Consider the following 6,351-nt stretch of genomic DNA (forward strand, 5'->3'; position numbering starts at 1 on the left):
CTTAAGCTTGATCTGTTAAAACTGTAATATTTGATCATCCATCTTTTGTCATTACTGTGGACAACCACACCGACAGAGGTGATGAAGTTGTATTCAATGTGTAAGACTGAATTAAAGGAAAGGTGATTAATTGCTCAGAGGTCTCGGTGTGAGAGTCATTACTCACAAAAGGAAACACCCCGGAAGAAATCTATGCTTCATTTTTTTAAAGGAAAAAATGCAGTAGATGCAGTCATTGTGCAAATTAGTATACCTGGCCAACTTGGAAAAACCACAATCAGAGGCTGCCTTTTAAAAAGTGAACCTTTTGTGAAGGGGATCAGAAAATAACAGTATGTACATTGTGGTTACTTCCCAGACAATACTGTACATTGCTAAAGAAAAGCTATTTCCTAACATTTAAAAACAAGGACTCTTCAACCTCTGGAATGCAGACATACATCATGTCTGTGCGATTGAGGGAGGGTAGGGGGGAAAGATCAAATGTAATATTTTCTTTCAACACAGACAACTGCTTTGAGATTTTCAACCCAGACAGCCTTGAAAACTGCCTGCAGCCTTTGCCAATTACTACTGACAAATACCACTTGGTCCTGAGTGATGTTTTAAGTGAAATAAAGCAGTGAGGAAAACTGAGCATGATGAAAGGGCTCATTTTCTTTGCTTTCTTTTTTCCTTTTTTTCCTTCCTAAGGGGCGACTACAAGTTACATATTCACAAGGTAAGGTATATGCTTCCTGTCCATGACAAATTCTTTGTGAAGTTGAGAGCTGAAGCAAACTTCATTTGACAGTAAGAGGAAAGGAAGGCAAAACTCATTTGCATGACTTCTGAAACATATATTCTTTTAATTTTAAACAAAAGATGAGAAGTAAATACAGTACCTCTGTTCAACATCAGTCTTCACAAGATCATTGCTCTAATGGAGAAAAATGATTTCTTACCCATTCTGCATGTGCAGGATGCATACAAAATTTTTTCAATGTAGACTTTTTCTATTTTGCCCCAAAATGCAACATTTATCATTCAAAAATGTTTAGGCATCATTGCATTTTAAGAGATTTCATTTTCATGAGAAATGTTTGAATTCATGGGGAGAACATTTGTGAGAGAGATGCTCCAAGTTCCACAAAGGTCTTTATCACTGCAAATGAGATTTTGAGCACTTCAATTACAATGATTAAAATTAATAAATTACAATAATCAAAACAGGGTTTAATTACCAAACTTATAATGGATTGTGCTTATGAAGTAAGGTAAGGTAAGGTTTTCCCCTGACATTAAATCTAGTTGTGTCCGACTCTGGGGGTTGGTGCTCATCTCCATTTCTAAGCCAAAGAGCTGGCATTGTTCGTAGACACCTCCAAGGTCATGTGGTCAGCATGACTGCATGGCGCACTGTTACCTTCCTGCACCTATTCATCTACTCACATTTTCATGTTTTCAAACTGCTAGGTTGACAGAAGCTGGGGCTAACAGCGGGAGCTTACCCCGCTCCCTGGATTCGAACCACCAACCTTTCCTTCAGCAAGTTCAGCAGCGCAGCTGTTTAACCCACTGTGCCATCAGGGCCCCTTGTGCTTATGAACCTTAACTAAATTACTCAATTGTATATAGCTAAATATATAACAGGATATATTTTCCCCCAAATTTCTTCTTCAGATAGCTACAGTAAGACAACAGCTACCTTAAGCAGCAAAAAGATACCGAGTGGTAGCAAAGTGCTGGGGCCAGAGCTTTGTGGACCTTGTGGCTAACACAGTATTTTCTTAACTAGTCTTCAACTCTGATGAATGATACTGGGACATTCTCAGTAGGAAAATAAAACTCAGCCACTGACTTCTTGAAATGGAATAGGAGACAACAACTTATCTTAGATTGACCATGAATTTCGAATCTAGAAAGAGGGATCCAGATGTGTTGCCCCAAAACCGTAAACCAGCAGGAGCTGCATTCTCCTGGTACTGCCAATAAATTGACCTCCCATTCTTACCCTTAATGCTCTTTGTGGGCTATGTTTCTCTGAAATTCTGAGAGTTGAGTATTGTCAGCAATATTTTGGTGAAATATTGGCAAAAGAGAGCCATATAATGGTGTAAAAATAGCCAGAACCCTGGGGGGGGGGGGGGGGGGAGAGAGATGTGTAGTCTGCAAACAGTGTACTCCCTTTGCCTAATCCAGGGTTTCTCAAACTGTGCTCCTCCAGATGTTTTGGGTTTCAGCTCCGATAATTCCTAACAGTTGGCAAACTGGCTGGGATTTCTAGGAGCTGAAGTCCAAAACACCTAGAAGAGCACAGTTTGAGAAACACTGGTCTAATCTAACGAATTGATACCTATGAAAACTATGTCAAAGGACAAAGGGGTAAAACTAATGCAACTTTTGAAAAGAGAGGTACATTAGCCTGGGATTATTTACATTTATTTCCCAGATTTCTTTCATTGTGGAATTCAAAATCAAGATCTCCAGGCAGTCTTCTATCCAAGCATTGACTAGACCTGCCTAACTTTTATAAGATTGTTTCATTATGCATCTTCAGACAAGACTAGAAGCATTTAAGATAATAAACAGTGCAGAAAACTCATTGATGTTTCCTGTGGTGCCTAATAGAAAGCCTAGAATATACTCCAGGAAATGCAAGTTTCAAGGAAGGAAATATGGTCAATTTTCCCATTATGAACTTAGGCTCACTGCTATGAGACAGTATCCACACACACACATTAGACTTCATTTGGCCATTAAAATGTCTGTGGGGAAAGGAGCAGTGAAGAACAAGGTATCCTACAGAAATGTTTTCAGAAGGCGGGAGTACGTATTGTACTGGATACCCAGTACAAAACATACTCTGCCTTTTGAAAACATTTTTGTAGGAAGGTCAGGTCATAGCATGCTGGTTCTTTATTTTTGAAAAATAATCCTTTAACACATTAGTCTTTGCTTTTTGAAAAATGGCACACTACTCATTGTTCAGGGTTTTTTGTTTTTGGAGAATTTGGCTTAAAGTATGAAGATACTATTTGATAAATGCAGAAGGGCAGGTACAACTGCATGAATAAGATAAACATAGAAAAGAAAATGAGCAAGTGGAAAGGGAGTCAGATCTAAAAGTAGCAGTCTATGCTCAAGAAAGCAAAGGGGACTCTGAGTGGATCACAGTATAACCAAACATTCAATGCCTTGTTACAATACAATAACACATACACACAACGGCAAAGGCTTCTTTCATTTTCAGCTCTGGAGGCGGTGCTCAGCTCTGGGTCCATGTCAGAAACCTTCAACCAGGTTTCTGACATGGTTGAAGATTCTGCAACAGGGGTTATGTACCACAGAGATAAATTCAAGAAATCATAGTTATTAAATCATATCTGGAGAGAATCAAAAGAAGTATGCAGCTTCAGAACATAACAGCAGCCCCACTTGTTTGGACCAAATGATTCTGCCCAGCATCTTGGTTGCCACAATGGGCAACCAGGTGTCTGTTGGAAGTCCACAGTAGGACAAGTGGGGGAAACAATAACCCTGTCCCTTTGTAGCTCCTAGAGTTGATATTCTATCCAGATATTCACTTGGGACTTTATATATTTAAGACACTGGCCTAAATCCAATCTTTTCGTTCAGTTACACACAGCACCCAGACACAAATCAAAGAACACAAAAGGTACTGCTGACTAATTCAACCAGAGAAGTCATCTATAGCAAAGCACATGATAACCAACCTGGACACAGAATATTATTTGAGAACACATAAATTCTGGACCACTACAGACAACAAGCAATCATGGGCCAGTTAACACCTCCCAAAGAGGGGATGCCTCCAGGCAGCAAAAGCCAGGCTACCTCTATGCAGATACCCTTACTGATTGACTCTGCAAACTTCATAGCTACTCAAATGCTAATTCAAACTTGCTAACTGCAACATTCACACTTGCTTTAAACAGAAAAGGGTTTTTTCTCCCACCCTGGACATTCCACAGGTATATATACACTCCACTTGCCTCACTGCCAAGTGCCAGGCACAGATGCAGGTGGAACATAGGAGAAAATGCTGCTGGAACATGGCCATACAGCCCAAAAGCATCACAGCAACCCAGTGATTCCGGCCATGAAAGCCTTCAACAATAATGCATTAAAGAACATGTTTCCTAAAATTTAGAATGTATGTCTTAACTTCATTTTCTATTTTGTTTCTGGAACTATAGAAACCATTAAAGAACTCCACACAGCTCTTTTGGTAGAAAATTGTTTTCGAGCAGTACTTTTGTTAAGAAAACTTCCTCTACAGTACACATACACCCTCTAGTGTACTATTATAAAAGCAACAGTGGTTTCTAGATATTAAAGGCCAAATACCGTAATTAATTGCTTCTACAGAATTCTATTGAATTAAGCACTTCGTCTTGCTCACAAATTGAGAAAAGTGAAGGTCAACTTGCCTCGTAGTTGCAGCTTTTATATAATATTGGTCTTTTCTAATTATTTCAGAAGGACCCAACTCCATTCGGATCATCATAGAAAGCTAGCTTGAATCCCATCTATCAATTCTGGTAGCTATTTTTCACCTTAAGGCCAAATGTCCAATCAGGGAGAGATCTTGAGGGAAAGAGGGGCAAGGTGAGTGATTAGGACCCCAAGGGTTTGGAATTGTGGGGTCAACCTGGCACGGGGATCTATCACATTGCTCAACACAAGTATAAATATAAGGCCACAGACCTAGACACATGGGTACTATTAAGTTTCTGTTCCCTGTCAAAGGGGTGAAGAAGCTCTCGCCCTCTAGTTGCCATGAACTACAACTTCCATCATTCCTAATCATTTTCTATGCTGGTAAGGATTGATAGAAGTTGATGGCCACAGATTCTGCAGAGACATGGATTCACGACCATGCTGCAAGAGAACAGTGATTCTTCATTTTGATCAAACAGATTTATACAATTCATTGCATCAACCATTTGGATGATAGAGTACCACTAAGATAGACTTTTCACTGGAATCTTTTTGCTCAAATCTTGTTCTTCACACATCCAGTGTGACCTTGATGACAGCCTTCAGACATCACACTGCAGAATTCAATTGTTAAGGGCAACCGTATTTCCCCACCACTGTTCTATACACACTGCCTTGAGAATTATGTGTTGACTTGTACTTTAAACCGCTAATCCAGATTTCATTCAGTATGTGACAATAAAATTCAGCCCACATTCTACTTGCTTTTATGTTTATCAAACTATCTAAAGATTCTGTTGGCTGCACATTTCAACTATAAAATGTTAGGCATCTCTGTGTGCTGTTAACAGAAAAGCAAAAATGGCCCCAGGTAGATATAAAACAGAGCCAATGTTTACCATCCTCATTACAAGTCCAGCCTGCATTTACAATTAAACAAGCTTGGCATGTTTTACTTTGCCAGAATGCTAACATTTTCTTCCATTTCCCTTTGTTATCATCTGTATCTGTGCTTGGCATGCTGGAAATTACTTTATATAATTCGTGCTGTTAAAAAGTCCCTTTCGTGTACAGGGCTTCATATTTCTAAGGACTAGTTCACTTCTAAGAACAGTGAATCCTTGAAGACATCACTTAAAGATCTTTCCCCCCAGTGAGTGTCATCTCTTGACATTTCATTCATAATATACTTAAAAGCTTTAATTAACAGAGTTTGAAAGTTGATACTATCTTATCTTTTCCTGAATAGACAGGTCTAAAAGCACTAACCCATGATAAATGATTCCTACATTTTATAGCTGAAGCTGGGAAACTAAAAACCAGTCTAATGATGGCTGTAAAATGATATCAAGGGAGCTTGTAAGATCACCACATTCCCTCTTTTCCCCTTTTTGACTGGAAAGAAAAAATGCAGTGGCATCTATTGGGAGAACAGTGCAGAATGCATCCGTTCTCTTTCCTGTGGTATTATTACATCTAACAAAATTGTTTCTTCTGTATGCTTTGCTTCAGCATATTATCTAATGGTAGTAACATGGTATAACAGATCATTCCTCTTACCTGTTTTTTAAAAATACGTTGGTAGCAAAAGGTAAATCTTATAAAATACTTAAACCTGTTATATGCTAGAAGTTGCCCAATAATTCTTTCCAGATGTATATGGGCAAATGCTTTAAAAAAAAAAACCTCCTTAAAACTAGGTTTCATTCAGAGGTGAAGGCAGCTATTTGTTGAAACTCATAAAGAAATGGTAGAAGGTTGGACTGCTTTTATAACTCACTTCTGAATTCCTCTAGGGGTCAGCAAAGAGCCCACGTAGTGCAGTGGTTTAAATGGTGAGTTAGAACAAAGCGTCTTAAACTGTGGGTCGTGACCCCAAATACAGTCGAATTAGCTCAGTGTTAGAAT

Source organism: Anolis carolinensis, chromosome 3 (assembly GCF_035594765.1).
Source record: "Anolis carolinensis isolate JA03-04 chromosome 3, rAnoCar3.1.pri, whole genome shotgun sequence".
In the NCBI taxonomy this organism is placed as follows: Eukaryota; Metazoa; Chordata; class Lepidosauria; order Squamata; family Dactyloidae; genus Anolis; species Anolis carolinensis.